Source organism: Scylla paramamosain, chromosome 41, assembly GCF_035594125.1.
Source record: "Scylla paramamosain isolate STU-SP2022 chromosome 41, ASM3559412v1, whole genome shotgun sequence".
Taxonomy (NCBI): Eukaryota; Metazoa; Arthropoda; class Malacostraca; order Decapoda; family Portunidae; genus Scylla; species Scylla paramamosain.
Genome location: NC_087191.1, coordinates 6,624,467 through 6,636,966, shown reverse-complemented (window position 1 = coordinate 6,636,966; position 12,500 = coordinate 6,624,467). Strand labels below are relative to the sequence as shown.

At 39.2% G+C, this 12,500-nt stretch overlaps 1 protein-coding gene across 4 annotated transcripts in view; it reads right to left on the bottom strand.

Annotated features, from left to right (window-relative positions):
- The window catches only part of LOC135092872 (uncharacterized), a 66,915-nt gene that overhangs the window by 51,228 nt on the left and 3,187 nt on the right, over window positions 1-12,500 (bottom strand). For 3 of the 4 annotated variants that reach the window (XR_010263102.1, XR_010263103.1, XM_063991619.1), the window contains exon 2: window positions 7,584-7,631. The gene's annotated coding sequence lies outside the window, so the exon portion shown is untranslated. Of the gene's footprint in view, window positions 1-7,583; window positions 7,632-11,069; window positions 11,122-12,500 lie in introns of all 4 variants that reach the window. The other variant, XM_063991622.1, reaches the window with a different exon arrangement.

The following is a 12,500-nucleotide window of genomic DNA, read 5'->3' as shown; positions in this document are numbered from 1 at the left end:
GTACGTCGCTGTATGGTTGTCAGTTGTGGAATCTTGATGACCCAAGAATTGAGGAGTTGAGTGTGGCGTGGCGAGTGTGTTGCCGCAGACTGCTTACTTTGCACCCTCGCACGCGCTCTCACTTACTGCCCCATATTATGAACTCTCTATCTGTTCGTCAGATTATTGAAAAAAAAAAAAAAAAAAAAATGCTGTGTTTTTTTTTTTTTTTTTTTTTTTTTTCTTATTAGGGGTTTGAAACATCCTGAGCGACAAATATCACAATTTTTTAGAAATGTTCTGCTATCGAATTCATCATACATGTTGTCCAACATGAATTCGATACTGCAGTCTTATAACATTAAATACTATGAATTTTTTTTACTGTAATATTAACTATGTTATTGGCAAGGTATGTTGTTTAGAGGACTACCAGTACTGGCAAACAGAAATAATAAAAGAACTTTTGAGTATCCGTGATGGTCAGACAGACTGCTGGCTTACATATAGTGATGTCTGTGAATTCCTTAATGAAATATGTTTAATGTAATATGTTTTGTACACACATACACACTAATTTTTTTACTTAATTTTATTTATCTTTTAAAGTTTTTAATATCTCTTTTAATTTATATTTTATTTTGTCTTTTGAGCTACATTGTAAGTTTTTTTTTTTTCTCTCCTATAGCTTTATTTTTTTTGTGTAAGATGACTAAAGAATTGTACTTTGTACGAATAAACAATTGATTGATTGATTGATAATAATTTTTCATCAAAATTACGTAATGATGAAAAATATAACGGTAATGAATAAAAAAAAAAAAATATTGCAGATAAAATTTAACATATCAGATGAAAAAAAAAGCACAACCTGAAAAAAAAAGACTGGTAAAAACTAAAATTAAGCCATCTGATAAAAAGTATTTGACAGCCATGATGAATATAATGAGGGAGGGATATAGGAAAGAGTCTCGGGGTTTGTAATCTGGAAAGGCTTACTTAGAAATAATGGACTGAGGCTTCATAAAAATAGAGATATATATATATATATATATATATATATATATATATATATATATATATATATATATATATATATATATATATATATATATATATATATATATATATATATATAACAGGTTTCTAAATAGAGTGGATGACTAGAATAGACTCCCGAATATGTACGGATACTTAAAAGGAAATTTGAAAGTACATTGGTAGAGATGATAGCTGGACAAGTTATACATGTTATATACAAAGACTAAGATGGGCATGCTTTTTTCCTTAACTTTCCTTATGTTTTCATGTTATGTAGGTAAATTGTATAAATATTTCATAGATAAAGTTCATACAGGTCAGTTAGCAAATATCCCGTATAGAACAATAAGATCACAAAAAAAATGACCCTAAATGGATGACTGCTAGGTTAAAGCATTATATAGGGCGTAAGAAAAGTATATATAAGAGATTAAGGGCAGGTGAAGAAGTTTTAAGGACACAATATAATGAATTAGTTAGACCAATCAGGAAGTTAACGAGGAAAGCTAAGGACAATTATGAATTAAAGGTAGCCAGCCAGGCGAAGACGGACCCCAAGGGATTTTATCAGGTATACAGGAAGAAGAATAAGGATACTGTAGGTCCATTAAAGGCAGCAGATGGGGAGCTGGTTAGTTCTGGGGAGGAGATTAGTAAACTTCTGAATGATTATTTTCTAACTGTCTTCACCCAGGAAAACATGCAGGATATGCCGGATAGTGAACAGGTGTTTAGAGCAGATGAGAATGAGAAGCTGACAGATATTTCCATAACTAGGGAGATAGTGGAACAGGAGATAGATAGGCTAAAAAAGTTCAAGACACCAGGACCTGATGAAATATATCCCAGAGTACTTAAGGAATGTAAAGAGATTATTAGTGAGCCGTTAGTTTCTGTCTTTAGGAAATCACTGGAGTCGGGTGAGGTACCAGTAATGTGGAGGCAGGCTAATGTAGTACCCATCTTTAAGAAAGGAGATAAAACTTTAGCATCTTACTATAGACCTGTCAGCTGAACTTCAGTTGTAGGTAAAATATTAGAGTCAATAATAGCGAGGAACATTAGGGAACATTTAGACAAACATAACTTGATAAATAAGTCACAGCAAGGCTTCACGAAGGGGAAGTCTTGTCTGACAAACTTGTTAAGTTTTTACAGTAAGGTGTACGAGACAGTGATAGTTATGATATCTTATATCTGGACTTTAGTAAAGCATTTGACAAGGTACCCCATCAAAGGCTCCTGAGAAAGGTTAGGGCACACGGGATAGATGGGAAGGTGTTAGCCTGGATAGGGTCATGGCTTGGTAACAGGCGACAGAGAGTGGTAATAAACGGCTCGAAATCCGAGTGGGGTCATGTAATTAGTGGGATGCCACAGGGATCAGTATTAGTCACATTGTTATTTCTAATATATATCAATGACTTGGATAGTGGAATTAGTAGTGATGTTAGTAAATTTGCGGATGACACAAAGATAGGTAGATTAATTAGGTCAGAATCGGATGCCATCGCCTTGCAGGCAGACTTAGATAGAATGAATGAATGGACGGATAGATGGCAAATGCAATTTAATATCAATAAATGCAAAGTGCTTAGCGCAGGTAGAGGAAACCCACACAATAGGTACACATTAAACAACCAAACTCTGGTAGGTACAGGATACGAGAAAGATTTAGGAGTTATAGTTAGCTCTGAACTCCGTCTAGGGAAACAATGCATAGAAGCCAGAAACAAGGCAAATAGGGTACTAGGATTCATTTTTAGGAGTGTTAAAAGTAGAAGGCCGGAAGTAATATTAAAGTTATACTTGGCGCTGGTCAGACCTCATCTAGACTACGCTGTGCAGTTCTGGTCCCCACATTACAGGAAAGATATAGGTCTATTAGAATCAGTACAGAGGAGAATGACTAAAAGGATACAGGGGATGAGGAGTATTCCTTACGAGGCGAGGTTGAAGCTGTTAAATTTACATTCTTTATAGAGACGTAGGTTAAGAGGGGACCTGATAGAAGTCTTTAAGTGGTATAAGGGTTATAACAAGGGAGATGTAAGCAAAATTCTTAGGATCAGCAACCAGGGTAGAACAAGAAATAACGGGTTCAAGCTTTAAAAAATTAGGTTTAGGAAGGAGATAGGAAAAAATTGGTTCTCAAATAGAGTGGTAGATAAGTGGAACGGACTCAGTAATCATGTAGTTAGTGCTAGGACACTAGAGAGCTTTAAGAGAAGATTAGACAAGTTTATGGATGGGGATAGCAGATGGAAATAGGTAGGTATATTTCATACAGGGACTGCCACGTGTAAGCCTGGTCGCTTCTTGCAGCTTCCCTTATTTTTTATGTTCTTATGTTCTTATGTTCTGCAATAATTGAATATCTGGATAAACAACACCTGCATAGAGAAACATGAGGAAAGAGGTCAACACAATGGAGGTCAGCGCGAGGAGCAGCACACTGGACGAAGGGAAATCGATAAACACCGACATGGGCGATGGAGAGCGTCAATAAATACATCGTAAGAAGCAGATAGAGACGCTCGATAAACAGGAGACGACAAGTACAAGAGACAGGAAGCCATTACTGTCGTCCACTGAGGGAGTGTCGACCGCGAGTTACTGCCTCTATTATTACCTTGATTTCTCTCTCTCTCTCTCTCTCTCTCTCTCTCTCTCTCTCTCTCTCTCTCTCTCTCTCTCTCTCTCTCTCTCTCTCTCTCTCTCTCTCAACTTCAAACATTGAATTCAGCACAGTCCCAGCAAGGGCAAATCAATGTTCTGACAAAAAGTAGAGGGGACATTTGCGTCTAAAAATAGTCATGCATCCGTAATGAGTCAAAGTAATGGGCAGCATATGAATTACTTGTTACTCATACATGACCTTGATTCGTGTGACATCAGCGACTCTCCATCAAGTACCTGTGGCAAAGACTTCAGATTCCTTGCACAGAGGAGTGAGAAGAAGCGTGCAAACTCTATAGACACCACCAGCGATACTTGACCATTCACGGCCGACCATCACTATCGTCTGCTGTTAAGGAAGTGACACATTGTTCTCGTATATCTTGTTTATATTGATTTCATAATGTGCATTCCTCGTCGTTCTTGTAAATTAAGACAAATTTAAACATACGCGGAAGAATGAAAGAAAAATACAGAGGTTAAATGTATATTAAATGCTTGGATGGACTAACAAATAGGTGTACAGAAAGAATATGGAAAATAATGTAACAGCAACTTATCAGTAACCTTTCAGAATATGTGTGTGTGTGTGTGTGTGTGTGTGTGTGTGTGTGTGTGTGTGTGTGTGTAAATATCCAAAGAGCAGCGAATACACAATGCTTTCTAACTGCATAAAATCTTTCTCCTTAAGTGCACAAACTTTACAGCCTCCAGCACTGCCGGTCCATGGTGCGGAAGACTAATACTTCGCGGAGCACACAGGCACATCAGTAACGCTTCCAGAATCCATTACGGGGCATCACGGCATCGATAAAAGTTACAGTAGAAGAATCATGTATATGGCATGAATCAATCTGAAATTTAAATGTACATATAATCCAGCAGACTTAATGGTTCAGGGGGTGACTTGTGACTTGGAGGAGAGCTGTAGGAGTAACTGCTTCCTGCGCCCTCCACGATGGGGTGCGGCCATACTTGTCAATTCCCTCCTCTCACCCCCTTATCCATCCTGCCATTTTCTCTTCCTGACTTGATAAGGGAGGATACAAGAAGACATCAGATCTACACGTTGCAGTCTCAGTGAAACGCAAATACCTATATCTACTTTCCCAGCCTCACGTTTCCTCCTCCCGACATTTGACATCATAAGATCATAAGGAAGGGAGGATCCGGGAAGCCATGAGACCTACATGTTGCGGTCCCAGTGAAAGACACATGCCAATGCTCGTTTATGCTGTCTATTTATAATTTTACTTGATCTCGTTCAGAAAAATTGTATTGAAATAATATACACATACAAGAAAAAAAAAAAAAAAACTGATAAACTTAACACAATTATTGTAAGAATATTTTGTAACCTGACATTTCCATCAATTTTATACAAGCCACAAGCAGGAAATTCCCGAGTACTTGCTTTTTGTTTATTCACTCATCTTATTTATTCTTTTATTCTATCTTATTTTTAGAGCGGATATTTTAGGTACAAACGCACTGCAAAGCAAGCAAGAGGTCAATTAATTTCTTCCTGCCACTCATGTACATAGAAACCATTCGCCTGGAGGCGGGTTATGTCATTCTCAAGGGTACAGGCAGAGAGAGAGAGAGAGAGAGAGAGAGAGAGAGAGAGAGAGAGAGAGAGAGAGAGAGAGAGAGAGAGAGCACCACATCTATTCCAAAATCTCGTTTAATGCAAAGGATCATGAGAACTACGCAAGAAAGAAAAAAAAATGAAAGAATAATAATATGTTACCGTAATATGAAAGAAAAAAAAAAGTACATCAAGTTCGTTACCAGATGAACCTCACGATGTCAAAGAGGCGCTCCTTCCGACAACTGGCGGAGCTTTGCTGGCCATCACATCCGATTATTTCAGGAGACGCTTCGTGATCCGGCGCGGAGTGGAAAAAGCGCGGGACTCGTTAGTGCGTGCCCTGCCTCACTTGAAAGAAAAAGAACAAGCGGAGAAAATGGGATTCCGTGGCGGGCGAGTCTCAGGGTATTGTAGGCAAAACTTTTTTTATTTATTTATACTGCCTTGTTACTTGCTTTTTTTTTTTTTTTTTACTGAGTTTCCATACGAGTTGGTGGAGGAAACAGGCGGCTGGAATATTGAAAAAAGTATGAAAAAGAATTGACTGGAATTAAATGCAGAGCTTGGAACGAATCAATAACGAGAGGGAGAGAGAAGAGAACAACAAAGGGAGAAACCAACACAACGTACACCACCACCACCACCACCACCACCTACACTACGAGCACACCCACCACCACCGCCTCGCCATTTCCGAAAAGGTCGAGCCTATCTTCGGTAACCAACTAAGGACATTTTCGCAGTACTGGAAATTCTTGCAGCGTTCTCTCGTCGGCTCCATAATCGTCGCGGCGGGGAGAGGGACGCCATTACCCTCAGCGCCGCGACGAGCTTTTCGGGGGCGCTCTCAGACTGTCTTTGTACTTCCCTTCCCTGCTCGCGGCGGTCACGGGGGCGGTGATCTCTGCTGGCAAGGTGGAGACATTTTTGAAGTTGTATTATTTTTTGTATTATTTTCATTGTTGTTGTTCTACGATGTTTTGTCTTTCTGTATTTTTTTTTATATTTGTTCGTTTTTTCTTTATTTTCATAACTCCTCCATCTTCTACATTTAACTTTTGCTACTGTTGCCATTACCGTTACTGCTATGACAGCAGCTACGACTACTACCACTACTACTATTGCAATGGTGGTAGTAGTAGTAGTAGTAGTAGTAGTAATAGTAAAACCATGAAAAGTAATAACGAAACAGTAACATCAACAAAACCACAACAAGTACCAGCACCTGTCAACACACTGCCATCCATGAAAGCCGCGACACGGGGTGCATGGCCAACCAGGCAGCGCGGGTCACCACTCCTCCACCCCGCGACACCGCCACAAAACTCGTCCTCACCGCAAACAAGGAAGCACGTCTGGCAAACTCATGGTACTGGCTGACTGACGAGGAAATCACCTCCTCTCCCCTCTCGGTAATTTGGCCACAGCGGTTCTTCCCTCGCCATTTAATCCGGCGACACGCAAAAGGAAAAGTTGAAGGTCAGCAGTTTCATTAATTAACTGGTATATATATATATATATATATATATATATATATATATATATATATATATATATATATATATATATATATATATATATATATATATATATATATATATATACCAGTTAATTAATGAAACTGCTGACCTTCAACTTGTTGCCTGTTGTTATTGGGCAGCAGTAATCTTGCATCATCAATGACGAGCACCACAATGCAAAGCCTCAGCATTCCAAAGAACATTATTTCTCACTGGCAGCTTGGAGAGACAACCCCCACAACTGGATACTCACTCATGCTCACCTCTGCTTGGCGCTAGACTCAAGTTATCTGATAAGCCCAAGGAATCCCGACGACGAAAAGGTATGAAAATTTATAAATGAATAAAAAAATAATACATCCAGAAAAGAGGTTCATCTAAGACCTGTTTTGCTAGATAAACACACTCGTGCTGGCGCCAGTCGGATATAAAATCGGCCATAAAAAGATGTAACATTTTTTTTATAGTTTAGCTATGTTAAAAAAAAGTTCGATTACATACGCACATCAGAACAAGTCCAACTATATTCAGAAATAAGATATTCATGGTGACCTCTGCTGGCCGTCATTCTCAACTTACCTCACAAATTCTAAGACAGCTTGCAAAAGTAAAGTCGTAGAAGAACTCGCGTGGCACCAAATGAGCGGATGGGACATAAATGGATAAGACTGACCTTTGCTGTGAAATGGGATTTGGAAAAGATTACAGTAAAAGAATTAAATTAAAGTTCGGAGGACGAAGGCATGGATCGTTCTCCAAAAAAGTTTACTCACCCAGAAAAGGAAAACAGCGTGGCGGGTTCCTGAAGAGCGCGTGGCCACCTGCAGGGGAAGGGAAAGGCGATGGAGTCAGGAAAAGAAAGTCACACGCACACTCATGGCTCTTTCCTTGGCAGGCACCATGAATAATAATGATGGTGATACACTGACCTAAGGAAAACCGGTTCTCATCCTGGCCACAAACAGTTAAGGGGAAACATGACAGTAACTCCTGATCGATCATAATACTCAGATGACAGTGTCTGGCAAGGAGGCGTACATTCCTCACTCTTTTTCTCGACCTAAACCTTCCAAAACCTTGGTTTAACACAGCTTGTTCTCGTGCTATACATGATAGAGAGATAACCCACAAAAGGTACTTAACCCTTCCATCACCAGAATCTCATGCACTTTATATTTCTGCACGGAAGCATGACAAGTCTGTTCTCCAACTAGCCAAAAACTCCTTCATTAACAGAAAGTGTCAAAATCTTTCAAGATCTAACTCCCCTCGAGACTTCTGCCATTTAGCGAAACATATCTCCAATAACTTTGCTTCTTCTTCTTTCCCTCCTTTATTGCAACCAGATGGCACCACTGCTATCACATCTATTTCTAAAGCTGAACTCTTCGCCCAAACCTTTGCTAAAAACCTTGGACGATTCTGGGCTTGTTCCTTCCTGTCTCCCATCCTCTGACTACTTCATGCTACCTATTAAAATTCTTCGCAATGATGTTTTCCATGCCCTCGCTGGCCTAAACCCTTGGAAGGCTTATGGACCTGATGGGGTCCCTCCTATGTTCTCCGAAACTGTGCCTCCGTGCTTGGACCTTGCCTAGTCAAACTCTTTCAGCTCTGTCTGTCAACATCTACCTTTCCTTCTTGCTTGAAGTTTGCCTACATTCAGCCTGTTCCTAAAAGGGGTGACCGTTCTAATCCCTCAAACTACCGTCCTATTGCTTTAATTTCCTGCCTATCTAAAGTTTTTGAATCTATCCTCAACAGGAAGATTCTTAAACATCTATCACTTCACAACCTTCTATCTGATCGCCAGTATGGGTTCCGTCAAGACTGCTCTACTGGTGATCTTCTGGCTTTCCTTACGGAGTCTTGGTCATCCTCTTTTAGAGATTTTGGTGAAACTTTTGCTGTTGCCTTGGACATATCAAAAGCTTTTGATAGAGTCTGGCACAAAGCTTTGATATCCAAACTACCCTCCTACGGTTTCTATCCTTCTCTCTGTAACTCCATCTCAAATTTCATTTCTGACCGTTCTATTGCTGCTATGGTAGACGGTCACTGTTCTTCTTCTAAATCTATCAACAGTGGTGTTCCTCAGGGTTCTGTCCTGCCACCCACTCTCTTCTTATTATTCATTAATGACCTTCTAAATCAAACTTCTTGTCCTATCCACTCCTACGCTGATGATACCACCCTGCACTTTTCCATGCATTTTCATAGACGTCCAACCTTTCAGGAAGTAAACATTTCACGCAGGGAAGCCACAGAACGCCTGACTTCTGATCTTTCTAAAATTTCTGATTGGGGCAGAGCAAACTTGATATTGTTCAATGCCTCAAAATCTCAATTCCTCCATCTATCAACTCGACACAACTTTCCAGACAACTATCCCCTCTTCTTCAATGACACTCAACTGTCCCCCTCTTCTACACTGGACATCCTCGGTCTGTCCTTTACTTATAATCTGAATTGGAAACTTCACATCTCATCTCTAGCTAAAACAGCTTCTATGAAGTTAAGCGTTCTGAGACGTCTTCGACAGTTTTTCTCACCCCGCCTACTGCTAACTCTGTACAAGAGCCTTATCCGTCCATGTATGGACTATGCTTCAAATGTCTAGGGGGGTTCCACTCATACTGCTCTTCTAAACAGGGTGAAATCAAAAGCTTTTCGTCTCATCAACTCCTCTCCTCTAACTGACTGTCTTCACCCTCTCTCTCATCGCCGCAATGTTGCATCTCTAGCTGTTTTCTACCGCTATTCTCATGCTAACTGCTCTTCTGATCTTACTAACTGCATGCCTCCCCTCCTTCCGCGGCCTCGCTGCACAAGACTCTTCTTTCTCTCACCCCTATTCTGTCCACCTCTCTAATGCAAGAGTTAACCAGTATTCTCAATCATTCATTCCTTTCTCTGGTAAACTCTCGAACTCTCTGGCTGCTTCTGTATTCCAACCTTCCTATGACTTGAATTTCTTTAAGAGGGAGGTTTCAAGACACTTATCCTTCAATTTTTGACTAACGCTTTGGACCCTCTTATGGGACTGGCATCTCAGTGGGTTTTTGTTTGGGGGGGGGCGATTTTTGTTGCCCTTGGCCAGTGTCCTTCCTATATATATATATAAAAGAAAAAGAAAAAAGATCGAGTGATAAAAGTCAACTCGACTCGGACGAAAAAAAAAAAAAAGGAAGTTCTTACAGAGGACGCTACATTCCTAAGATTTGCACATCATTCAGTTTTTTTTTTTTTTCGATGTGGTGCTAAGGTGAAGCATAATATGTTGTTTTTCTAAGGAGGCGTTCATAAATGCCAATCAGCGTAACTCCGACCCTGACGTAGAAAGCCAAGAAAGTCGGGCACTCTTGCAGTGACTAATAAGGAGTTTGATGTGTTTATTATTCTGGTATGTTTTTTTCTTTTTCTTTATATGATACAAGGGTAAAGAATTCTATATTAGTTTAGATTTCTGAGGTGCGTTCATGATTGTCAATATATCCACCAATAAACATGGACAAAAAGTCGGATATTCTTACAGTGGACGCTATCACACTGAAAGCTACGACTTATTCTATATTTTCAAGTGTTGTGAGGGTACAATATACAATATTTGCTTGAATTTGTGAGGTGAACTTCATGAATGTCAAGATCCTTAAGTAGGAAAAGAAGGAAGTCGAATGCTCTTACACCGGGAGCTATCAAACCAAATGCTGCATCTTTTGTTACGTTTTCAAGGGTAAAGCACACTGCACTGGCTTGGCCTTCTGAGATGTGGCTCATGAATGTCGTTATACACACTTCTTAACTCAGCAAAAAGAAAGTTTAATGTTGTTTACACACGTCGTTATCACAGTAAATGTTGCATCTTATTCTGGTATGTTTCGAGCGGTACAAGGGTAAAGCACACGATATTGGCTTGCCTTCCTGAGCTCCGGTTCATGAATGTCAATAAGCACACTTAAATAGGAAAGGAGAAAGTCTGATCTTATAATGTACTGTACATTATCGAATTGGAATTTTTTTACCCATGTGGTGCAAGGGTAAACAATATCTACCATCTGAGAAGTGGTTCATGAGTTTCACTCGCCACATTCAGTTAAGGAAAAAAAAAGGAATGTACGAGCTTCTTAAACTGGACTCAGCACTGTTCAATTCAATCTTGTATGTTATTACGTTAACATAATTATACACGTGGCGCAAGGGCAAAGCAAACTATATCTGTTTTCACGAGTGTGGATCAAGAATATCAATAAATTACAAACCCCACGAATACCATGCAGTCTTCGCAGTTTCCAAGGCACAGGTAAGTCAAATCTGAAAGACAAATCAAATAAAATCAGAAAGACAAATGAAATATATCTGTTCGGTGCCTCAGTTTCATCACCAATACAAGGGTTGTGCTAAATCTCCCTATTATCTGATTTTTCGTCCAAATTTTCCTGTCTCCTACCAGATCTTTCGTCCAAAACTTGTTATCTGACGTGCAGTGATAAACACTTGAAAAGGAAGATATTGTCACTGGGATGCCCAACATTTGCTGCCTAACGTACTGAAATAGGAACCCGATTTATTATTGTAATATCCAAAAGTTTTCCCTCTGACATGCTGTGATGAAGAAAGACATTAGAGATGTGTTATCATGATAGCCAGACTTTTCTATATGACGAAATTTGCTGCCCGACACAATGCGGTGGGAATAAATACGAGTACACTGAATATTACTACGTTGTCCAAAACTTGCCATCTAACACGCTGTGACAGAGAAATATGAGAGGAAACTAAACATTATTGTGATATCCAAAGAGATGGTAGTCTCTGCAGCAACAACGACAAACAGCTTGGTGTAGTCTGTCCATAATTTGCCATCAAATGTTCTATAATAGAGAGAGGATCAAATATCAGTGAATATTCTCAAGAGATGGTCCTCTTCGGTGCAGCAACGACAACAAATTCGGCCTAGTCTGAGCGAGTCATCAGGAAACACACCAACAATGCGGTCCCCACAGCCTCCAAGAGTCACAGCCACATAGTTCTACTGTCTCATCACTATTCACCAGCGGTAAGGTTTCCATTGAGCTTTATTCATACGATTTGACGTCTTGTTCTTGTGCTTGTACCTGCGATCTTGCCTTGACTGCTATAGGTGTGTGTACGTTGTTTGCTTTACTTGATGATTATTGTCATTATTATCATTTTTTATTTATTTATTTATCTATTTATTTTTTTTTCACGTGTCAAGGAACCTGGACAACGGCACAGCCACCAGGGGGAAATGCCGGGTCAACTTTCCGTCTTCCTCTTCCTCCCAACTAAAAATCGTCAATTTAGTTACGGAGTTGACTTGATACTTGTCTTGAAATCACTCAAGTCGTAACAAGGAGGAAAAAACGAACAGATAAAGTTTACCTCAAAGGCCAATGGAATTTATGAACGGCTTAAACTCATTTGTATGTTAATGTTAAACAGCATACACGAGCGACAGTGAATGGTGATGTGAATGAATACCCGTTGACAAAAAGCAGCTATATACGAGTATATATATATATATATATATATATATATATATATATATATATATATATATATATATATATATATATATATATATATATATATATATATATATATATATATATATATATATATATATATATATATATATATATATATATATATATATATATATATATGGC